The following is a 27,015-nucleotide window of genomic DNA, read 5'->3' as shown; positions in this document are numbered from 1 at the left end:
TCTTTCATAAGATTAGACAATGTTTTCTTCATTTCGGTTCCAATTATTGAAAATCTATAATTCTTTCTAATTCTCCATTGTGTTAAGAATTGAACTTATTTCCCACAATGTCTGTTTATTATATTTAAAACTTATCCATTTATTATATTTAAAGTTTCATTAAAGTTGTAACCATATGATTACAGTTTTAAGATAAATTAACACAAATGACTTCAAATAATTCGCTACAATTCTATATTCTTTCACACTATAATATGTCACTCTTACTAAACTAATTTATTAATCATTTCGGCACATTTTCACCAAACATATCACAAACAAATTTCATATATCGAGTCATAGTAACAATTTCATTGAGTACCAACATCTAAATTAACAATTCCTCATTCAATACATTTTTGTTTCATGAGATAATTCGTCAGTCATGAATACAACCAAAAGTATTTAATTTTTTTATTGTTTAACTTAATTCTGTATGGAAATTGCATAGGGGATCATCAACTTTTATGGATCATTTTTCGATTGGTTTTTTTACTTTTTCTATTTTGTTCCTTTCCTTTCCACTGCTATATTGACTCATTTTTGTTCTTCTAATCATTTATCAATTTTTTATGTTATGAATAAATGAAACAACAGAAGAAATACCACCAATTAAAGAACCAGCTGCTTCTAAAGAAGGCAATAAAACTGGTAAAAATTCTCCTACATATTTTTTAATACATAACATTGTTCCCTCTTTATAAGAAATTTAACACTTTGTTTTCACAATAGGAACACCTAAAGTAATAAGGAAACTTCCATCAGTTTTGTTATCACTCTTTCTTTATTAAGGGTCAGTTAAATATCATAGATACTACGTTATTGTTCATTATTAAGGGTAACTTTGGCTAATTTTGTTTAATTTTACAGCTTATAAATAAAGTATAGTCAATGTCAAAGCTATTAATTTACATAGATAAAAAATTAATACCGGATTAAGAAACTCCACCTATTTTCATCGAATTCAAAACAAATTCCTATTCTCATTTAACATACATTATTCCTCTAACTAATGTTAAATCCAATTTTTCACCTAACGAATAATCTTTAGAATACATTCTTCGTTTGGCAGGTAATTGAAGTTCTTCATCTAATTTGTGTCTTTTTTCCAAATCTTTATTTTCTCTATAAAAAGGTCATTTTTATAACCTATTTCTAATGGTTTAATTCCATTATCACCTCAATATATCCTTTCTTCTAAACTTGTTTCAGGATCACAACAGTTATAACCAGGAACATGAAATTCAAAAGGTAATTTACTAATTAAAGTTTTAACTAATCCTTATCCATATTTTTTACTTGTCCAAGAAGTACTATACAAAATTCGAATCAAATACGGTTTTCGCTCTTGCTTCAAATAATAACAGAATTTAATTAATTTGTTAACATTTTTGTTATTCAGACTGTTTCATTGTGATAATGTTTATTTCCAGAATATTCTTCACCATGAATTACTGATACTCTGTCCATTAAGTAACAAATATAATTCATCCAAAAATATTTGGTTGATATATTTTTAATTAATCCTGCACCACTATTTCAGGTATATTATCCAATGAATCGTCAAGATTTCTGTCTGAAAAACGAGGAAAATATTCTTCAACAAATTAATATATCTATATCTTACACGTGAAATTGGAACATTTCATTACATACAGCATTTGAGTCACATAAAAATTCTTGGATTAATGTAATAAATCAACACCTCCTTTATATGTTTCATCTAAATCATCCATAGTAGTCTTTTTTTGTTAGAAGGTTCATTAATGCATTTGTACTTTTATATTGTTTTTCGATAATTTAATTTATCACTATTGAATTTAAATAGATATTCACCAATGTATTATAAAATATCAACAGGCCCCTATCCAAAAACTGTATCTTTACTATGGTTGATAAGTTTTATCGTTCTTTTTATTTATAGTAATTTCTTAACATCTTAACATTTTAAATGTTTCTATCTTTTATCCCTTCATTATCATTCTTTGAAAAATCTAGTATTTTTAATTCACTCAATGTATAATCAGGTGGAAAACTTTCATGTTGTTTAATTGGTGGCATATGTTTTTCTATTTCTTTACTTTCTTCAATTGCTTTTAAACTTTTTAATCCTATATCTTCTATTGTAATCATAATAGCTTGATATTCTATTTTAAATTTTTTGTATTTTGCTTTTGGACTTTTTCTAGCTTCTATAACAACCTGTGGAAACTACAACAAAGTTGTACTAAGTTTTTTGGAGGTTTTCAGCTTCGTTCTTAGTCATTTACGACCATCATACCTTGTTAACACATAATAAGGTTAAAAAACAATACTCAATCATGGTATACAATGTTATCTAACGTTCAATGATTATATTGAAACATGGCATTCAAGGAATATGTTGAATGCTTATGTTTAACATAAATTTTTATGTTTTCTAAACAGTCTTAAGCTTTTTTCTCTGTTTACCATTTTTAATTTTTCTTGTCATGTTTATCGTAATATAACCGAATTCATCATTATTCCAACATTACTATAAAACTGTCAACTTTTAAAAAACTCTAACAATCTCGTGATTAATGTGATTTAAATTTGTGACACATTATCTAAAAATATTGAAAAAAGTAAGACTATCTCTAATTGTTTCTTTATTTTTGAATATGTTTCAGTTAAATATAACGATCTATTACTTTATGTCTTCCTCTAGTAAAATATTCTCTAACACAACTTGATTTTCATGAATGAAACTATCAAATATAATATCTGATTCATCTTCACATTTATCTCACAGAATAATTTCTTCACCATTTTCAATAAAAGCTGTAGTTTTTAATTAATTTTATCTTAAATTTTTTTCACACCTTTCATAATTAATTGATATTTCGGTTACCCTAAGCTTTTACAATAAAGACGCAAGCAATTGATTTTATTTGACTTCAGGCATCCTGGAGCTGGAATATAATTACTCATCATTAATGTAGTTTTCCACAATTGCTTGGAACAATTACTGAACATCAAATAGAATTTGATAAAAGTTTGCTGTATATATTTTTCGGTTTCCTCTGTGGAATTCTTATTTTCGCTTCTCAATCAGGTATCATTTGTTTATGTAGTTTTTTATTAATAATAAATGAGTTGTTTATTCAATTAAGCGATCGTTTATCTGTTCTTAAAACAGATTAACAGTTCCTGTAAGAGATCCTTACAACAATGTTTCAGTAGTTGGTTTTTATACAGGTTTTTTTACAAGAAATATTACACCACAAAATGAAAAATTATACACTAACAAAGGAAGACAGAAATTCCTGTTAGTAACTATATTTTGAAATATCTGGAAAAATTATTAATTCAAAAACGGCTAATATACTTATTAAGGATGATAAAATTTTGAATATCTTTACTACTGAAAGTAATGTTAAATTATGTATGTGTGAAATAGGTAGTATTGGACCAATTTTGCGTTTTAGTGAGCAAAGTTTTGAACTCAATGAAAAAACTGTTAGTAATAATTTACCAAAAATTGTACCATTTGAATTAATCATAATGAATTTTAATATGTCCAACAGAATGTTTGTTAAACATACTGAACATTTTTATTGAGAAATTAATATTTTTAAATGCTTCAATTCAAGGACCAATAATTTATGAACTAAATATTCTTATAAATGTCGAATTTTTATACTATTCAGAATTTAGAAATGACTGTAACGTATGAAAATGACAATTTGATTGACTTTAATGTTCCAAGAGTTACAGATATTTTAAGAATGTCTTACTAATTTTTTCCTTTACAAATAATGAACAAAATCGAAATTTACCAGTTTTTCTCTTTTCCCATTAATGCAAAAACAAAAAAATTATTTAAATATAAATAAGAAAGGAACATAAATTAATAATAGAGTTTGATGGATTCATTCTAATCTTTCACTACTTCATCTGAATTTCAGTACTGTTGGAAACTTAGGATAAAAAATCCAATAAAAATTAATCGACATTTATGTAAGAAAATTATTTGAGTTATCATAACTGAAAAAGGAAATTATGTTCAGTCTTGAACAAGGCATTTAATTATTTCTTTGTCGGTTCTTATTCCATTAACTTTGTCTCTATCAAATGAATTAACTGTGGAAGGTTATATTTGTAGTGATGGAAAAATAAAAAGTGAGAAAAACGATGTACTTTATCTGTTACATTATTTGGTGGATTTTTAAGGATTTTAAAGAAACATTTTGGTAAGGAGCTTCAACAGTAATTTTCACGAGGAGTTCAGGTTCTGGATATTATAGTCTTAGATTGTTCGATGAAGCCAGGCTGAAGTTGAAATAAAAGATACACTTCCAAAAGAAGGTATAATCGTGGAATCGATGGAAATTCCTGTGCCTGTGGTTAAACATGAACTTAAGTATTCAATGGAACTTTACTGTGTTCATTATAAGAATAAACCTGATGTAAACAAACACAAACGTCGTTACTGGTCAGAGCCCGTAGCACACATACACTGGTGTTACGCTCTTTGAGGTAAGTCCTACTTATGTATTAGATATTTTATTACTAAGTTATGTGAAACGAAACTTTAACATATTCAAATTATTAACAGGCATCAACCACTTTCTTAATTATGTTTTAGCTGTGTAACTTTATTTTTTCAAAAATTGTGTACTGTCACAGCCTGTGCTTTGTTGTGCTGTTAATACGCAGTATGAAAGTTGCTGTTTCCTGTCTCTTAGTGAAAGATGGATATGGAACACTTTTAAAAAGAGCTGAGAAACAGGTTGTTCTTAATGTTTTTCTTAAATTTACAGTGGTAACCAGCTTTGAAGTTTCCTGAGGAACTGTGTTAAATACAGTTGAGTCACCCATTTGATTTAACTATGTAGCGGAATCGGTAGCATAACAGACTGTGAAACTTACTCTAATCTCACTGTTTGTTGGTTTCAGTCTTGTTTGAGTCTTTGTTCCTCTCATTTAATTCAAAAACCTGCAACTAGTTATTGCAAAATTCATCATAATTTTATATGAATAATGCAAACCTTAATGAATAATGCAAATCTTAGAAAATTACATATTGCATGGGAAATTCCTGTTTTCATTTCAAGTATGAATTCTGAATTGTTGGTACTTTATTAAAGACTTAATAAAAGTTTCTTAAATTAAGAAAACGTAACAGTTTAATTTTTAATGCAAAAAATGAAAAACCAAATACCCTTTATTTTTACTATATCAATCGTTTTATACCACAGTTGCACATAAGTATCATAGAAACATGTAAAACAATTTTAACATCATTGAGCACACCATAAAAATACTGCTTATTTACAATTGCCACTTTGCATTACAAATTACAATATGATCCCAATGGAACTGATCTGGAGTCAAGAGATTCGGCCCAAGAAATAAGAAGACCGTTAAGCTGCCAGATGTACTGGAACTAATGCATGCAGCTTTTTCAAGTATCACTGCTGAACCCTGGCGGGAAATAAAATGACATGTCATGAAAGAAGAGGAAAAATGCGGCCCTTGGGTGTCTTCATTGTTTCTGTTGTTGTTGTTCTGTTTCACAACTGAAACATATTTCTCAGGTTCGGATAAGGAAGGTGTTAACAGATTACCAGATGACTGACTCATTAATTAATACCTTCAGTGGCTTTAGTATTTAACAGTATGGTGAAATCCCTGCAGTTTGCTTTTGCATCACGCATCACTCAGAAAACTTACCTTAAGTTAAAGTTAGAAATTTTCATCATTCTTGTTTGTAATTAGAATACTATGTTAGGTCACAACAAGGGCATTTTATCCTTCCTGCCTGGTCACCTAAGAAGCCTACATTAGCACTGAGGTTTTGCTGCATATTCTTTCATTCTCTTAAAAATTAAATGATATTCAAAGCTATATTGATTCTCTGCTCATCTCTTCTTATGCGTGAACTGGAACTGCTCAATCATTGCAGGTTAGTTGCAGCACTGGCTGGTCAGGGCAGTCCAAGTTTAATGCGCCGATAACGCTGTTGTCCGGCATTATCACTCATTCTATATGTGTGTCACACAGCATAAAATGTTTCCTCATGATTGTACTTCACTGTACTGGCCATGGCTTGGCTTCTGCTCCATGTGAAACAAAATCCAATGAGTTTCAAGCAAATGTGGAAGAATACATGGCATAATGTTTGCATCAGAGTATAGAACAAAAAAACTAAAAAATCCAAAAATTTCCATTTCTGCCTTTGATCCACAAACTGTAGAGGTTGCAGGATTAAGCGGAAAAAGAAATTTGAACTAATGTTAGTAATTATTATAATTATTCATAAATTGATATGCTTTACTTTATTTTTGTTATTTTCGAAATGCATCGTTCTGTCATGTGAAATTAGAAAATATCTCTATAAATGATGATAGTAACAAAATTTTTCCTAAAAAATTTTGGAATCTTGATCTGCTGAACATCTTTTTAGAAGATTACCATGCTTCTCGAAATTTTACAACAATAACACAAATAAATTACGATGTTAATGTAAATCCATTCAATTTTATTGAAAATTATCCTATTGTGTCATTATGTGATGAGAAGAATAAACGTTTGCCCTAAACAAAAAATGATGGAATTATATACCACTGTTAATGAAAAAGTCCCAAATTTCATTTTGTCAAGTAAAAAGAATGTAACTTACGCTTCACAACACTGAATGTTAACTAAAATGTTTTAACAGTATTAATTTTATTCACTTTTAAAGTTGAACACAAAAGTGCATTTCTTTCATAATCGTTTTATTTTTTAAAAATCCGATTTATTACTTATAAATAAAAGAAAAAATTTATTCCAACCCCAATTTATAACACAGCTTACAATATGTACGAAATTATTGTGAAGAAAGAGGTTATAATAATTATGCTAAACTTAATAAACAACAATTAATCGATCTTACTAAAAACAATAATAATAATTATGTTAATGAATAAGAAAGGAAACTATAAAACAATTTTGAAATATTTGTATAACGAGAAATTTAAAGAATTATCCAAAACTTAATGAACAGGGATTAATCGATCTTATTGAAATACCTTAGGGTAGTATTAATAACAATGATAATGGATCAAAAAGAAAATTACATTAAAACTTCCAGTCAATGTATATCAAGAAATTAAACAAAAAACCAAGCGGAATAAATTTTCAGGTACTAACTTTATACATTTTGATGATGACGAATTTAAAAATACTAAACGAATTTACAGAAAAACTTCTGCTTTTGAGCCTACAATAATAAGTTATGAGATTTATAACACTGACAATATTGTTGAACACACTACTTTTTTAATCATATTCAACAATATGTAATCTCTAAATTTAAGAACATTTTAGTCTACAGGAATTTAATTAACTTAATATGTATTTTATTATCGAAATACAAGGATTTAATTTTAAAATAAGTAACGAAATCTTAATAAGAACAATCGATTTACAAAATTATTTCAAAAGCACAAAAAATAACTGTTAAAAGATGTGGAAGAAATGCAAAGGAAAATTCTGATTGGTGTTTATTATTTATGAATAATTTAGAATCAAGTATTAATAGACACATTCCAATTTTTTGTTCCTGTTATATCGATTTACTGAAAGAAAGAAAAGAAAAAAGTTGTAATTAATATTAATAATACCTTTCAATAATTTATTCCATATTCACTAAAATTAGGTTTATATCTAATAAAAGATAATGCAGGAAATCTCAGAATATAATAATTAATAAAAAAACGTTGGTTCCAAAATGGTCTAAATTTTTGAAAAAGAAAAAAATAATTTTCATGTTTGGGTGATAAATATTCCAAAATCTGAAAAGAATTCAAATAATTCCGTTAATGTTTATGGTTATTATGAAACATTTGTTGTATATCCTCTTTACCATACAAAAAACAAACACGAAAAACGTGTTAATCACCTTTTAATTCGAGATGTAAATAATAATCTTTGTTAATGGATACATACTTTATCTAGATTAATTAGAGCAAAATCAACTAAACATGAAGAAAAAATTATCCCTGTGATAATGTAAGATTTTTTATTTGGAAGAAAAATTAGACAATCACAACAATGATTGTAAAACACATAAGGAAATAAAAATAAATATGACTAAAAAGGGTGAAAAATTAAATTTAAAAATTATGATCATTCATACTGGTATCATTTGTAATTTATGCCGATTTTGAAAGTTTATTAAAGAATACTAGGACTTGCAACCAAATCCTGAAGAAGGTTACATTAATAAATATCAAAAATATTTAGCAATTTATTTTAGTTATTATATAAAATATTCTAATGTTGATTAAAACCATGTATAATGTATACTGGTAAAGACTCAGTAGAACAATTTGTACGGATGTTAAAACAAGAATAGAGTGAAATTATTAACTTATATACCAATAATACCAATTTGTACCAATAATAATGACTAACGAAGCCAGAATAAAAAATTCAGAAATCTATTTTATTTGTGACCAAATATTTGCTATTGCAGAGAAACTGTAAGATGTCATTGTTATTTAACAGGAAAATATTGAGGAGTAGTCATGGAGATTAGCCTTAATTATAACAATCATTATTTTTTTCCAGTTTATATTCATAATTTATCAAATTATGTTTATTTTTATTAAAAATTGGCATTAAATAATAAAAATATTAATGCTATTGCAAATAATGAAAAAATTTATTCCTTAGTAAAATGGTTGAAGATGGGTCAACTTTAAGCTTTCTGAATACTTTAAATTAATGGCCTCAAGTAATGATAAATTGCCTTCTAGTCTTGAAAGATGAACAATTTAAAGAAACATGAAAATATTTCAAATATTAAAATGTAGATTTAATAATTATAGGTGTTTATCCATAGAAGTATAATGGTTTTGAAAACAATTAATAGAAACAAAACTACCTAAAAAAGAACACTGTTATACGACATGGGATAAATTCAATATTTTAATGAAAATTATAGTTGTGTAGAATTAGTTAGGGAAAAATTTAGCATTAAAAATTTGAAGAATATGTGAGATTAAGTAATAAATCCAATGTTTTACTATTAGTGGATATTTCGAAAATTTTAGAGATACTTCAATTTTATAAATTCAATCCTTCTTGGTTTTTTATTGTTCCACTTTTATCTTGGAATGCTGTGTTAAAAATTACTAACATTTAACTAGAAGTATTAAACGACCACGACATGATTTTATTTCTTGAAAAAGGAATTTGAGGAGGTATTTCTTGTAGTATTGAAAGATATGATAAATCTAATAACAAATACATGAAAAATTTTAATCCCTAAATGGAATCACACTATATTGTCTATTTGGATGTATGTAATTTACAGTTGGTCTATGAATCAATTTTTACAGTTTAAAAATTACACTTGGTTGGATCCAGAAAAAAGTAATATTGATAAAAATATTCAAAACACGAGGCGATTATAAATATGGATTTATTTTAAACTTCGATTTAGAACATCAAATTAAATTACATGATATTCACAAAGATTTATCTCTAGCACCCAAAGAAGGAAATAAACTGTTAATGACATTAAATAATAAAGAAAAAAATGTTTTACTTATGTAGTGTCTAAATCTTGGATGAAAATTAACAAAAGTCCATAGAATTTTAAAATTTCAGCAGTCTGATTGGTTAAAAAGTACATTGATTTTAATAGAGACATGACAATAAGTACAGTCAACAATCTTGAATGAGATTTTTATAGATTAATGAACTATTCCATTTTCTGTAAAATGATGGAAAATATTAGATATAGACAAAATATTAAAATCACTCATTATGAGGAGAAACTACTACTTTTCACACCAGAGAAAAAACAGTAGATTCTTTGTGCAACATCCACTACATAGATTCCCGGAAGTGTATAGTGGCCCTGTTCAGGTCTGACTAATTTCAGAAATTATCCTATAAAACGATTGTCAGTAATGGAAAATGCTTGAAAGAACAATATCTTATGAGGAAATAGACAAATGCAAAGCAGCAGTGTTTGACATGTGAAGTTACACACCATGCTGCACTAACTCTATGAACACAACAGTGTCTCCTCCACACTCAACAACTGTCAAGTAAATGTGTACACAGGGTTTGCAGTACCTCACGAACCCCTGTCACAACTATAGTTATGAAACTGAGCACTCGATCTATGGACAAAGCACTCTGCAAATCGATCCATTCTGTACTTGTCATAGGTGAATGTCTACCACCACGAAGATCACAGAAACATATTTATAGGTCAACAGGGCCCTTCTATACCACCTGACCAGCCCAGGGAGGCACATCAGGGGCCCACACCTTAATCATTCTTCATTAACTCTGCTTGCACCCAAGACCATCGATTGCACTGCACAAGTCATGACTTATGAGCAGGTCAATTTACATCACTATATCGGCCTCTCTTTGTCTCAATCATCGTATTTAAGGCAAGTGTTGATGACCATCCATTGATCCACATTGACCACCATACAATCCACTGGATGTCACACTTTAAACAACTGCTCAGTCCTCATACTATTATTACGTTTCCAAATTCGCATAATACATTCGTTGCTATCAATACATCCCATGATCTCGGTAGCTGATTCTACGTGTAAGCCGAAGCAAAAAGCTGATAAACAGTATTGTGCTCCTTATTGACCAGCCAGCTACTAGACTCACCAATTCTCTTAGTAATTATGTCCCCTCAATGTAGGAGGAAATGTTTCACAAGCTCCATAACACAACAGTTCTGCCTCTAAAGCTGGGTTTACACTAACAAGTCTCTTGCAGAAGTTATTGCTGCAAGTTATTGCTAGCCGCTTGCAGCTGTGTTTGCACTTCAGCACAAGAATGAAGCAAGATTCTTCTGCAAGTTCTTTGGCAAGAAACTTGCATCAACAACTTGCTGATACTATTTACATATGCTTTCAGTACCACAACGAGTGTCAGCCGAAATGTGAAATGACAAGTAGGCAGTTGGGATATGCTGCAGCTCTTATAATTGTAATGCAAAACGTGAAAAAGAAAAAGAGAAGTATTTGGGTTAGAGCGTAGATAATGAGAAGATTGTAATATGGTGCCTGTAATAACCATTTGCAAGAACTTAGTATCGAGAGCATGGGTACTTTTGAAAACTTTTGCAGAATGTCCTCAAATGATCTGGAGTATTTCTTGATGTGACACAAACTTCGGTACTGCTATTTGAGCAAAGGAATGTTTGCTAGTCACTCTATGATTCATACACTCCTGGAAATGGAAAAAAGAACACATTGACACCGGTGTGTCAGACCCACCATACTTGCTCCGGACACTGCGAGAGGGCTGTACAAGCAATGATCACACGCACGGCACAGCGGACACACCAGGAACCGCGGTGTTGGCCGTCGAATGGCGCTAGCTGCGCAGCATTTGTGCACCGCCGCCGTCAGTGACAGCCAGTTTGCCGTGGCATACGGAGCTCCATCGCAATCTTTAACACTGGTAGCATGCCGCGACAGCATGGACGTGAACCGTATGTGCAGTTGACGGACTTTGAGCGAGGGCGTATAGTGGGTATGCGGGAGGCCGGGTGGACGTACCGCCGAATTGCTCAACACGTGGGGCGTGAGGTCTCCACAGTACATCGATGTTGTCGCCAGTGGTCGGCGGAAGGTGCACGTGCCCGTCGACCTGGGACCGGACCGCAGCGACACACGGATGCACGCCAAGACCGTAGGACCCTACGCAATGCCGTAGGGGACCGCACCGCCACTTCCCAGCAAATTAGGGACACTGTTGCTCCTGTGGTATCGGCGAGGACCATTCGCAACCGTATCCATGAAGCTGGGCTACAGTCCCGCACACCGTTAGGCCGTCTTCCGCTCACGCCAATGATGGTCGTAGGCGTGTTTGGCGCCGTGCAGGTGAGCGCCACAATCAGGACTGCATACGACTGAGGCACACAGGGCCAACACCCGGCATCATGGTGTGGGGAGCGGTCTCCTACACTGGCCGTACACCGCTGGTGATCGTCGAGGGGACACTGAATGGTGCACGGTACATCCAAACCGTCATCAAACCCATCGTTCTACCATTCCTAGACCGGCAAGGGTACTTGCTGTTCCAACAGGACAATGCAGGTCCGCATGTATCCCGTGCCACCCAACGTGCTCTAGAAGATGTAAGTCAACTACCCTGTCCAGCAAGATCTCCGGATCTGTCCCCCATTGAGCATGTTTGGGACTGGATGAAGCGTCGTCTCATGCCGTCTGCACGTCCAGCATGAACGCTGGTCCAACTGAGGCGCCAGGTGGAAATGGCATGGCAAGCCGTTCCACATGACTACATCCAGCATCTCTACAATCGTCTCCATGGGAGAATAGCAGCCTGCATTGCTGCGAAAGGTGGATATACATTGTACTAGTGCCGACATTGTGCATGCTCTGTTGCCTGTGTCTATGTGCCTGTGGTTCTGTCAGTGTGATCATGTGATGTATCTGACCCCAAGAATGTGTCAATAAAGTTTCCCCTTCCTGGGACAATGAATTCACGGTGTTCTTATTTCAATTTCCAGGAGTGTAGCTACCGGTGAGCTACGAATAAAATAGGCACTTCATTTATTTATGTGAAACATACAACCAAAAAAAGTTTGAATTTTGAAATCTTTTCTTTGTAGAAGACTCATAATAGTTCCTAATGCACTTGTTTCATATTCCCAACAGCACGATTTCTCTGATCATGTAGAGCCATTTTTAACGTCTTGAAAAGGAAAAATTATTTGAAGGTATGTGAAAACTAACAATGAAATTAAATTTTTATTGAAATAAACTGCATTATCAGAATGATATGCTTATGAAAATGTTTTTTTTCTAATGCTCATAAAATGGAAAGTGACAAGCTAACTAAATGGAACATGTAATAATTACACATCGTCTTTTTCTAGACTCCTGAAACAACAAGCGAGTGGATGCAGGTGGCGAAGGGGTTGTGTCTTCAAGTTATGCTACTTTCTATGTACTTCTTTTATAGATGTGTCGAATATCGACGAGATTTCTTTTAATGCGCTCATCTTCTTCACTATATCCTTAAGGTCTCGGTTATGCACGTTCCGTATTTCGGGGTAGCTCTCCACTGCTTCAATAAAATGTTCTGTATCCTGCTTCACCCATTTCCATTTCTCCTCCATTTCTGAAATTTGTTTGCATATAATATGTACGATGGTTGCATAAAATTAAGTCATCACATTAAGTAAAATGTTAAATATGAGTGTTATGCAGACGACATACTTACTATAACTTGCGCTTCCTACTTGCAGGAAATAGAAATAAATCCTAAAAGCTGCAAGTTACTTGCAGATACTTCTTGCGTGGTGTTCACATTGGAAGCGGAAAACGTGCAGCAAGTCACTTCCGCAATAAATTGCTACTGTCGCAAGTCGACTTGGCGATATGTTTACACTTGCAAATCGCGCGGCAAGTTCCTCCACGCAAGTAAATTGCTGCAATAACTTGCTAGTGTAAACCGAGCAAAAGGCAAAGAGTTCTGTGTTGAAGTTTCATAATCACTTTGATACATCGATTTCTTGCTGTAACACAGCCAAGCAATGTATGTCTACAGTTTTGTACACTGCCATACATGTTCTCTTTTCATACCATGACTTTGAGGTCTTTGTCAGGTGCTAAATTGAAGTTTGCATGTTTTGATCCATCAGTTCCCACAGAAAGCAAGACATAGCATGGTGAAGGGTATGCTGTTCCCACAACATACACAGGGTGGTGGAAATAAAACCCAGAGGCAGTATTTATTATTGGAGAAAACGTGGAAGATATCGCAACTGGAAAGTTGAGATTTAATCTCATCTTCCATGGTGACAGGTCAGCAGATGACACAGTGTTCCTTTTTCGAAGAGACCAAGGGCACTGATTCATCATATTGCATCCAGGTACATGATCACCCTTTTGGTGTCCTAGGAGTTAGTCATCCTGACATCTAAATGTTTTGAAATTGTTTCTTTCATTTTTATGGCTTACAATGTTCAGTCACATGTGGAACTGGATGTATTCTGCAGAACTTCAACTCAAAGCACCATCAGTTATCAATAACAGCAGTGGAGGAATGGAATGATTTATATATACCCAGGCTGGTATGTAAGTACCGCCATTTTTGCCATATTTTTCTCAGTTTTACGTATTTTCCATCAGTTTTCGCAATTTTACCACATTTTCCGTAATTTCAACGCATTTTACCCGAATTTCCAAGGGTTACAGTGCATACTCACATGTGGAACAAGGGAATATTTTGCTGCACTTAAACCCATAGAGCACAAATAGTATGCAACATCGATTGTCAATCACACTGGTGGAGGAATAAGAATACCAGTCTGTATCACATCACTAGCTTCAGTCAGTTGTGCAAGTTTGGAACATGTGTTATGCTTTCTGAAAGCAAAATATTGAAGTGGATTGATTTGTGAAACTCAGTTCGCTACATTCTACACTCCTGGAAATTGAAATAAGAACACCGTGAATTCATTGTCCCAGGAAGGGGAAACTTTATTGACACATTCCTGGGGTCAGATACATCACATGATCACACTGACAGAACCACAGGCACATAGACACAGGCAACAGAGCATGCACAATGTCGGCACTAGTACAGTGTATATCCACCTTTCGCAGCAATGCTGGCTGCTATTCTCCCATGGAGACGATCGTAGAGATGCTGGATGTAGTCCTATGGAACGGCTTGCCATGCCATTTCCACCTGGCGCCTCAGTTGGACCAGCGTTCGTGCTGGACGTGCAGACCGCGTGAGACGACGCTTCATCCAGTCCCAAACATGCTCAATGGGGGACAGATCCGGAGATCTTGCTGGCCAGGGTAGTTGACTGACACCTTCTAGAGCACGTTGGTTGGCACGGGATACATGCGGACATGCATTGTCCTGGTGGAACAGCAAGTTCCCTTGCCGGTCTAGGAATGGTAGAACGATGGGTTCGATGACGGTTTGGATGTACCGTTCACTATTCAGTGTCCCCTCGACGATCACCAGAGGTGTACGGCCAGTGTAGGAGATCGCTCCCCACACCATGATGCCGGATGTTGGCCCTGTGTGCCTCGGTCGTATGCAGTCCTGATTGTGGCGCTCACCTGCACGGCGCCAAACACGCCTACGACCATCATTGGCACCAAGGCAGAAGCGACTCTCATCGCTGAAGACGACACGTCTCCATTCGTCCCTCCATTCACGCCTGTCGCGACACCACTGGAGGCGGGCTGCACGATGTTGGGGCGTGAGCGGAAGACGGCCTAACGGTGTGCGGGACTGTAGCCCAGCTTCATGGACACGGTTGCGAATGGTCCTCGCCGATACCCCAGGAGCAACAGTGTTCCTAATTTGCTGGGAAGTGGCGGTGCGGTCCCCTACGGCACTGCGTAGGATCCTACGGTCTTGGCGTGCATCCGTGCGTCGCTGCGGTCCGGTCCCAGGTCGACGGGCACGTGCACCTTCCGCTGACCACTGGCGACAACTTCGATGTACTGTGGAGACCTCACGCCCCACGTGTTGAGCAATTCGGCGGTACGTCCACCCGGCCTCCCGCATGCCCACTATACGCCCTCGCTCAAAGTCCGTCAACTGCACATACGGTTCACGTCCATGCTGTCGCGGCTTGCTACCAGTGTTAAAGACTGCGATGGAGCTCCGTATGCCACAGCAAACTGGCTGACACTGACGGCGGCGGTGCACAAATGCTGCGCAGCTAGCGCCATTCGACGGCCAACACCGCGGTTCCTGGTGTGTCCGCTGTGCCGTGCGTGTGATCATTGCTTGTACAGCCCTCTCGCAGTGTCCGGAGCAAGTATGGTGGGTCTGACACACCGGTGTCAATGTGTTCTTTTTTCCATTTCCAGGAGTGTATCACGAGACATTGAATGTTGCGCTGCTACTTATTGTCAGTTCCAAATTAAATCGGAGAAAGTGTTGCAGGAAGGGTTGGTTAAAGTCAGAGGAACAGTTACAGGATGCACACAGAGAAAGAACATCTAGAGTTTTGCTCATGATACTTAGCCAATATATTCATTGAAGGGGCAGCTCGTTTTGAAATATGGGGTGGATTGCTGCTAATATAGTTTGTAATTTTAATCTGCTGGATGTGTCAAAATTACAAGAGAGGGATAGACGTGCATTGTAGCTTGCTGTCAAATGTAAAAATGACTGTTTCTTTTTTCTGATGTGCAGGAAAGACAACGCATTGTACTGGTATTTTGTGTGTCTGAAATGCATGTATGAAATGTAAGACAGTTTATTTACAAGGGTTCCACAGACACTAATTATGAATGCGAGGAACACTCTCAAACTATAGCAATTTGTCCATCAAATTGAAAGGAATCACAATCGTATTTTATAATAGCTGCTCGCTTATAAGAGCTAAGTTGATGTTAGATACGATTATTCCACAGAAAGTTTCCGTTACACAAATCTTATAACATTGATGTTTTGGAGCTTAAAGTTTGCCCCGAAATAGTTTCACTCTTACTCAGATTGATGTTCCTATATAACAAGAACATTCTGTAGTTCTCACGCCAAAATAGTGGAAGTTTTCCATTTTTATCGATTTTACACACAGTAGCAACGTAAAAGAGATGTGTGATAGGTTAATACATGTATGGTGGTGGGGAAGGGTAGAGGTGTGTGGAGACTGTAGGATAACACCCTCGAGAGCAGTGTGCTTATCGAGTGGTACTGTTGTGTCGGGCATACAGCAAAGCCGCATTCCTGGCTACATTAAAGAGAATCGATGTCTTCTTTGGTGTACAAGACAGTTGTTTTATCAGCTTAAAGTTTGTCGCCACAGTTTGTCAGAAGAAACTTTCAAGGTCAATGAATGACAGATGTTGGAGGGGGTCACTGTATGATATTCCCATCGAAAACAAATAAAGACACCTCCTCACTTACCCACAGATCGGTCCTGGTGGATGAAGGCAGAATACTGTATTCCCATCGATTTCGAACGCCATTTGTGAACTAACTTAGTTGAGGCCCCTACACCAAGGTGAGTCCTCAGGGGCAAGTAGTGGAAGGACTAGCAGGTGTTGTGTAAAGCACCCATAGATCATTATCACCAATAATAAGTCGGCTGTGGACCACCCACATTGTGAGTCTTTGTCCTCCAAGCACATGTTTTTCAGTGTAGTATCACAGCTACAGTTTTGGTCATTAAAAAAGTGGGGGCAGCTACAGAACAGTTTCCCACCAACTTCAAGTGGTAGTGTGGACTAGTGCACACAGCCAGGTGAACATATAGTCACACACTCATGATCGGAAAAAGCAGAGGTGGGGGTGGCAGAAGGTGGTGGGTGATGGAGGGACAAATGTGGTGGCAGTTATAGGACAATCCTGAAAGATAACTTCCTCAAAAGCATATCAAGTAAATAAATACCTTACATCGTTCCTCTCCAATAGTTCAGCACAGACTGTCTTTTTCCTGCCAGTTCTCAAGTGGAGGAGGGAGGAGGAAGTGGGGGGAGGGGAGGGATGGAGAATACCTTTGTCTAGTGGTTTAAGGTACAGATGCTACAACAGGAAGTAGCCACTTGAAAGAGGGTATAGGTGGTCCCCCAGATATTGAATATTATAGAACAATGACTTCCAGTTTGCAGTCGCTGGACTGTGAGATCAAAGGGAGCCATTGCCCCATGGCTGCAGGCTGACAGAGGGCAGAGTTCGCTGCGCCCTGTGGGTGGCTGACAAGCGAACTAAATTGTATGATGGCTGAGTGGCGACAGAAACAGATAGTCAGCATTTACGCTCAACAGAGCATTGGCTATGGACAAGATGCTTGTGGTCTCAAACACTGGTGCATACAAGACCTTGGATATGTTTAGCACTACGATCTATTTATGGCGGAAATTTTCCGTTTTCGTGATATGCAGTTATGATCAGACCATTTACAAAGCACTCTTTGATGTGTAGACCAGTTTATAGGATTGTTTTGTTATCGTTGTAGCAATCTCCTGCCAATTTCGAGCGTTATTGTCGACCAGGGTACACAGCATAGTGAATGTATACACATGCGATTCTAAAAAGTGGGCCGGGAGGTGGCAGAATAGGGGCATATGGGGACAGTTTTGAGCACACTCTGGTGGCAGTATTGTGGATCAGAGCAGTCGATCTTCAGACTCCAGGACGAACATATACACACACACAAACAAAAAGAGTTGGTGCAGGGGGGTGGTAAAAAGTGGGGGCGGAAAGTGGGGACAGGGGTAAAGTGTGGCAGATAATACAACACCCTCAAAAATAAATAAAGTAAATAAATAAGACACTACCTTACACCCTTTCTCTCCAGCAACTCAACATACATTGAGTTTGTTTCCCACCAACTTCTAGGTTGGGGATGGGAGAAGTAGGGGAGGGGATGGGAGGGCTGGAGGATCTCCCAGGAGGGGGAAAAGTGGCTCAGAACTGACATGTGGAGGATGGATGACAAAAAAGTGTCCCTTTTCCCAGAGGATTGGGGGATGAGGGAGAGAGGGAGAGTTGGGGTTCTCAGAAGGATAGATTATCGCCAGAGGGTCATAAATCAACCCACAGGAGATCATAAATCAATTAGCATCACAATAGGTTAAGGGGAGGGGGGCGAGGGTAATTTTCCCATGAGTTTGTACTTGCTCCTGAATGTATGCAACCTGCACGAACGAAATGTGCCAGGGTTGACTATACCCACTGCTAAAGTTCAACTGTTTTAAAAGGTGTTACTATCAAGTGTGAATTGCGACTGTAGCAGCATTGGCCGGCACTAGGCTAACCCAGTAACACTGTCGGGATCAGTGGCAGTAGCTGTGGTTGCACCTAGGGTGGCAGGGATACATTGTTAATTTTTCATTATTGGGTATGTGCATGAGTTATGTATGACAAAATAAAATATAATCCCTCTCACCAAATGGCAAAAAATCAAAATTCTAAACTGTTTACAAGTTCTATATCACCTCGGAGCCCCTATGTGCTACTGCACAGAAAGAGTTATCCACTCGAATGCTTCAATGCACCCCTGTAAATGTGGCTGGACTTGCAAGTTTGGATATGTTTCGTCTATGGGGGTGCCAACTCTCATTCATCACAATGTACCCAATTTTCCACAAAGTATTTAATATAAATGTAGGCATGATATACTATGCAAAAAATCACACACACACACACACACACACACACACACACACACACACACACACACTCGCATATATTTGAAGTTTCACAAATATGGGTTTATTTACAATAAGAATATAGAAAAATTGAAAGTCACAGTTCACAGTAAATTAATTTCAAACTGTGAGTGACTCTCTTAAGATATCGGAGGTGGATAAAAAAACCACAATTAATTGTGTAAGTTATCTTTACAAAAAAACTGTTCAAGTCCCGCATTTCTAAAACTATAAATTCCACAATGGCTATGCACTGCGACCTTCCAAGTGCAACTTGTATCACGTACAGTTCGGAGGGAAAAATAAAAATAAAAAATCCATCAGACACCAAAAAAATACTGTCTGAAAGTAGGAACTCTGAATAATTGCACACATGAACTAGTGACTACTTCACTGCTCATCAGACAAAACATTCTCGAAACATAGACTAACACCACCTGACCACCACCAACAGTGTCCGAACATAGACATCCTCATCATAGTGCCACTGCTCACTCAGGAAACTTTGGTCAAGCACCACTGAACTCAGTTAAACTACTGAACATGAAATCTTCCGAAATTCTTAATTTTAATGTTTCATAGACATATGATACATCAAATCACACAGAAGTTTTCTGAGAATTATTATACATCAGTTTTCTCTTATCTGCCATAGCTTATTTATAAACAATAACTTCTATGATTTTTCTCCATATTTAGATTTATAAGTGTAACTATTAACAAAAAATTTAAATTATACATTAAAAAAAAAAATAATTTCCTGTGTATCTAAACTTTATTTAAAGTACTGCCACTGCTACTTTTAGTGTTTCTCTGTTTAATAATGAAAGCTGTTTTTAATTTAGCGAAATCCACTTTTTGGCCTCTTATTTAAATATGTGAATAATTTCAGTAAATCTACTATCACAGTTCTATACAGTTCTACAAGATGTATCTGTAGACACCTCGTTTGTTGCAATTGCACAATGAATTGCAGAGATATTCACTTTTACATTTTGGGGATTATTTATAACACTTAACTTACAGTAACTTATAAACAAATGCGGATATGGAAGGAACATCTTCAGACGTGTAATCGGCCACCTTTCCTGCTTCAAGTGAGCCCACTGGCTCTTCAGTGACACATATGGTTTAATATTTATTAATTTTTGAGTAAGCTTTAATTCTGTACTGGACGCGAAAAGGGGCCATTGTGTTGCCCAACAGATGGGTTTTCCCAGTAACATTGTCACCTTAGCGGCCGGTGGATGTCCAGAGGCAATCTCATCTGTGGAGCATAGTGTGAAACTGGCCCTCCATGTGTGTTCCTGTTGAGCATATTTTAGCTGTCAACACGAATATGACCCATTCTTCACCACCGCCTGTGTGCCTGCGGCCATGTGTTTATAACTGAATAAAGTTTCTCTGCACTTTACAACAGGCTTTCCAAGTTATAACAGAGAACTTTGGTGTAGACTTTATTCTGTTGAAGAATACACAGCGTCTCTGTTGATCCAGGAGATGGCGGTGCAGTGTGTGTAGGTGTGTCATCACAAACACCAATGCCAGAATCTGCTGCTTCGTCACCTGGCCACTCCGTGCCCATGATGTAACAGCTCTTGTCATTACCTGTCAACATGGCCAGCAGTATGCGTCCAGCCAGGAGATCTGTGCCAGTCCTCCAGGCAGCTGCTGGCTATTCCATCACGTGCTACTCGTGGTCACCACGTAGAGGACCAAAGGGAAACAACCAGCAGCTGTCATTGTAGTAGAGCCTCAGCAGCTCCAGTCACTCGGCCAACACAGCTCTGTCAGTGATTGACAGGAGTCTGGAGACCACTTCCCAGTTCTCCAGCTTGCAGTCCATCGGACAATGTCACCCACAGAGCAGCGGCTGGCCACATCCCTGCTCTCCACACTTTTACAGAACTAAGTTTTCGACCTACCTTGCGACAGCTGCGGTGTGCCATACAGTGGAGCTTGCTGGTTGATTCAGCGGGCTGGCTAACGCCTAAAATTCATCACCAGGTAGTATACGTGGTTGGCGTGCAATGTAAAAATTATTGTCCGCTTCATTTCCAGACATGCACAGAATAGCAACATGACTGTGTGCCTTGAACCTCTGGGCTCCCTTACTTATACTGGTTTTCCTACACCTCAGGTGTAGCCCCTCCACAGGGGATGACAGGAACATTCCTTTATAATAATAACATCAGCTTCTTCTAATCTGCTTCAGCCCGCACACGTAGGTTGGTAGATGTTGTTGTAATTGCAATGTATGGGTTTTTCATAGCACATCAGTGCCCTGTGTTGTACCTGATTTCTCCACACTTATTTATAATGGCTGCCAGGCCAAGCTTCCTCGCCTGAGATCAGTGTTGTAAGCCTGCTTTTCAGAACTGTTTTCTTAATATCAGTATTGCCAGTGCCCTCTTCCCAATGTCTCCATTGGTCCCTTAACTTCTACCTTCTGGCCATAGCTGTGCAAAATTTTTCAAGGATTCCCCAAAACCATGCCTATACTTATTCAAAGTGCAGCATACCTCCTCCGTCCCGACAAGATTTACCATGAATCTTTGATATCGAGCTCTCACTAATAATTTATATATTGAGGACAATCACCTCAATTCACAATAAAGTGCTTCCACGTGGAACATCTCCTCACACTTGCATTGCCTCTTAACTAATTACCATGTACCCCTATTGTACTCTAAATACTAATTAAGATCTCAAAATTAATTGCTTCCCCAGCAAATGCTGGTCAACCATTCTACTGGTAATTTGTGTGTTGGCATATCTGCAGCCTGTGGCTGCTTGCATTTTTCCCAGAAACACAGTACTCAGAAGCCTGTTAAAAACAGGCCACAATTGGTTGCCGATACTCTGTGTGCTGCTGTTGTTCCTGGAAATGGTGCACATACTGCCACATTTGTTTCATCGAAATTCTTACTTGTTGGGGCTCTATTAATTTGTCCAGAGAGCTGCTAACTTTTAGACAGAGTGTGTTGTTCAAGTAGGTTATATTTTGAATGGGTAACACTCTCAGAAATCCTTCCAGCCAATACTACACATTCTGTGCAAGTGTCACAAAAGTTGAACCCCCGAGCGTAACCAGATGATGGAAGTATTCCTGATCCTGGCAATAAGAACACACACTTCCCAATGCACTAGCCCCCCTACACACACACACACACACACACACACACACACACACACACACACACACACACACACACACACACAATCCTACAACTGACTTATGTGGCCTTAACCTATAAGGCATATGATATGCCTTATGTTGTTCACCAATCTCGGGTCCCTTATTTGTACCCCTTGTAACCTTCTCCTCCTGTTCATTTAAACAGCTTTACGAAACTGACTTGTAGAGCAGACGTTTTTGTGGGGAGCTGTATCTTCACATTGACTGATGGTGTCATTTTCATAACTTGGTAACATCCCTGGTATGTAGATACAAATTTCTTTGTTGTCCCATTTGCTGTATAGGGATTTGTGATAACCACCCACCATCCTTAGCAGTGCTGAGGCAGCTTGCCCATGCATTTATTTGGTTGTTTCTGCTGTTGTAGCATCTTTGTGTTTGCCTTCTTTATGTTCCTCCAAACTTCCCTTATTCATCTGGAAAACTTCCTTGTAAGCCTTACCATCTGACCTTAATTTAGAGTCAAGATGTCAAAAGGAGATGGCATTTTCCTGCGATACACCAACTCAACTGGCGACAAACCCAGTGCAATATGCATCTTCGAATTATAGGTGCCCAGGACATAGAGGAGATAGGTATTCCAGTCATTGTGCCTGGAATTAATGTACTGACTCAATAATTTTGCAGTTATCTTGTGCACATATTAGGTTTTCCTGTTGGTCTGTGGATGAAGTGGACTCATCTGCAACTTCAGTGAACACAAAATGCAGCATGGTTGTTTCATTAAATCCAAGACATATTTCATACTCTGATCCATAACCGATTTCAATATCCAGTTGTTTACTAATGCCCACACCACAGTTCTAGCCCAGTCGTCTGTCATCAGTACCATTGCCAAAAATCCAGAAATAGGATTGGCGATTGTGAGAACATACCTATTCCCTGCAGGTGTTTCATTAAACAGCATGAGGACATCCAACCTCAAAATAGAAAATGGATTGGACAACTCTGGTAATCTTTGCAATGGCACTTTCTGATGCACAATGTCGGCCCTTTGTGTGCACGCCACACAATTCCTAACATACTGCTCCACGTCCAGCCTTTCTGTTCCTCCACCTAAACTGCTCTGCTACATATCTATCCATCGTATGTCATCCTCCATGACCTGACAACATTTGGTCATGAGTTTGCTGCAAAATTTTCTCCTGAAGAACTGCTGGAACCACCACATGTAGTCCACATATCTCATGATTCTACACAACAAACTGACATACATAACAAAATGTGGCTGTGACTTAAATGCCTGGTGTTCCTTATCCTTTGCCTGTCCGCATGTCATTCGTCCATGCTCTTCCATAAAGTACTCAATATTGCTGCCCTATGACTTAATGGATTTGCATTTGCTTATCATCTTCCAGGCTTCTGGATTACCTAATACTCCAAAACACAAGTTCACATGCCCTTTGAGTTAATCTATTAGATGGATCTTTAAAACAAGCAATCATTTCAAGAAACAAGGTCTGTCATAACCTTAAACTTCCAAAACCGAAAATACGTAACACTATATATGACTACCATCATCTCTTTCTCAGTCATTGAATAATTACGCTCTGCCATGTTTATATGGCTCAAAGTGTGAGAAACTGAATGTTCTTGATCAACACTTGATCTGAAACTAATATTGCTTTTGTGACATTTCTGTGACCAGTTGAATTTTGCCTTGTTTTTCAGTAGCTTGTACAAGGGTTTGGCTATTTTTGCAAAGTCCCTCACAAACTGACTATAATAATTACCAAGGCCGATGAACAACTGTACCTGGTTAGTTGTTTGTGGAGTCAGAAAATTTTGAGCTGTGTCAATTAGATGAGGATCGATCTGTACACCACTTTCACTAATCACATGCCCCATGTAGTTTACCTGAGTTTGGGCAAAATGTCATTTGTCCATAGTTAACGTCAAATGTCTACTAAAGACATCCTCCAAATGTCTCACATGCTCTGGTAAACCCTTGGAATAGATAATTATGTCATCCAGATACACAATAGAAGGTTACAGTTTTAATCTTCTCGTTACCCTATTTAACAACCGCTAAAAAGTTGCCAGTGTGCTCTTTGCTCCAGACAGCATGCACTTGTAATGAGAATGCCACCCAGTACTGTAACTGGTGTTTTTGTCCTATCCTCAGACACCATTTCCAATAGATGGTGCCTACTGCAGAGATCCATAGTTGTAAAGAACTAACACTGACCTAGACTATCCAAAGTTTTTGTGATGTTTGAATCTGAATAAGCATCCAAAATGGTTAATGCAGTTAGATTAGCAACAGCAAATTCTCTATTTCCTTGTTCCATCCTCCAATTTCTTTGGCACCACTACCATTTTCTCTCTCCTGGGACTAGTTCCCTTGCTATGTGGTATGGCTTCCTACAAATTGGTGTGATATCCTCTGTCACTATATGATGATGTGTTACTGAGGTTGTTGGTAAACCTCCCTCTGTATAAAATAAAATAAAACTCTAAACATCAACAACAAGCTTTCTATAACCCTTCAATCACTGCCTTCAAGTGATCCACTTTCATTCATAACACTTCCATGTTGACTGTTTGCTTGCAGCTTTCCGCTACACCTGACCTATTGAAGGTCTCACCTTCCAAGACTTTGATGAGTGGCTATTGCTTCACTCTTTGACAGAGCCACCTCCCCTCTGTCAAAGTTATCCAGACTAACTGGAATCATCCATTCCCTATTAATGTCACTCACACATGCCAAATTCCTGCAGACAAAACAATGCGAACTATCCACCTTTTCATCGCTTAAGAGCTGTTCAACCACACGTGCTGTTTCTCTTGGCAATTCAGCATTCACTGAAACCCTCATATCTTTCTTGCACCTGTTGGTATTTTATCCTGCTGATCGATCTTTACTGAAAATGTACAGAGCTCACTTGGTCTCACCACCATAATCGGTGAACGTTGTGCCATTGCTTTGCTTGCAACTGTTTTCCCCAACCCGAATAAAGTCTCACTGAGAGGTTCTACTGTGCATAGCCAAAGATCAGCCTCAGCATGATGTTTGTCGAGAAAGTCTATCCTGAGAATCACTGAATAACCTTCGTCTACACATGGCAATACCTCCATGCTTTCACTGAACTTAGTTTTCCCAACTGAAAACTCCAGTACTGCCATACTCAATAATTCCACACAACTGCCGTCAATATCACGTAACATATATGGTGGTGGCCCCAGTCTCCTATTTCCCATGAGGTCCAGATTAGCAACAGACACATGTGCCCCTGCATCTGCTTCCTGCCACGCGCCAAGCCCACTAAGTAGCAGGCCATCTGCGCACTAAACTGTGCTACCTTTCAACAGTTGAAGCACTCCTGTTCAATAGCTACTTCCCTTGCCAGTGCTTCCCACCTTTCCTACTTCCACAATCAGAAGCCCGGTAGCCCACTCTGAGACATGCATGGCACACTGGTTGACTTCACTGCATCCTTATATGTCCTTCGTGGCCATATCTGTAACACTTGATTTCAGAAGTGACCACCTGGTGGTCGAGTCTTTGCTTTTTTGTAATATCCACCTCCTCTATACGGGTTGTGATCCTCAGAGGTGACAATAAGTGCTCCACATTTTCCATTCGTATCCTCTGTAAAATCACTGCCAGTATACCAAACAACAAATGTTCATGCTCTTTTTTCTGCCCCTGCAATGACATCCTATTAGCTTCTGCATTCTGGGTCTGTATGTATATCTATGCATTCAGTTAATGGATTCTATCCTACATTGCCCCCAGAGACTTCTTGTGCTGCATTGACAAAGTACTTGATTCCCTCCCCCCCCCCCCCCCCCACCACCACCAAAATAATAATAATAATAATAATAATAATAATAATAATTTGGTGTTCCCTGCCAAATGAATATTAGTACCATGCAGGTTATTTTGATGACCATCCGTGCACTTCTGCAATGTCCTTAACACCCTTCATAAAAATTGGCATGTACTCTGTTACCTTTCCTGAAAAGGGATTAATTAATGCAACTACTGCCAGGCCATATGGAAGAGAAAGCACTCTCAATCAATGCTTGTTTCCTCCTGACTCCAACTGCAGCCTGACCTGACTCCCTTTCCCAGCTTCTACCTCACAATCAATTTCAATATTTCTCTGCCTTACATGATAAGATTAGATCAGTACTTGTTCCATAGATTATGAATACGACACTTCATAATGATGTGGAACGTGTCAGGTTAATAAAAGCTGTCTATACAAGATATTAGATTACACAAAATATTATATGACACTAAATATTGTGGTGGTTGGGAAATTACCCACTTACTATATCCAAAAATTCATCTAATGAGTAGAAGGAGTTGCCATTAAGAAATTCTTTTAATTTCCTTTTAAATGCTATATGGCTATCTGTTAGACTTTTGATGCTCCAATTACTCTGCTATCATGTACACTTGCTAAGTTAAAGCAGCAACTAATGCTGCAGTAGTAGCAGCACATGCTTCCACTATTTTTGCACACTCTGTGTCTACTTGAATTAAACTGTCTTTTTTTTTTTAAAAAAAAAAAAAAAAAACCACACTCCTGTTCTCCTGTTTAATCACCCCACAGCCAAAAATCTAACCAAAAATTAATTCTTCTGATGAATCATCAAACACCTACA

Source organism: Schistocerca gregaria, chromosome 6 (genome assembly GCF_023897955.1).
Source record: "Schistocerca gregaria isolate iqSchGreg1 chromosome 6, iqSchGreg1.2, whole genome shotgun sequence".
NCBI lineage: Eukaryota > Metazoa > Arthropoda > Insecta > Orthoptera > Acrididae > Schistocerca > Schistocerca gregaria.
This window is presented reverse-complemented; position numbering follows the sequence as displayed.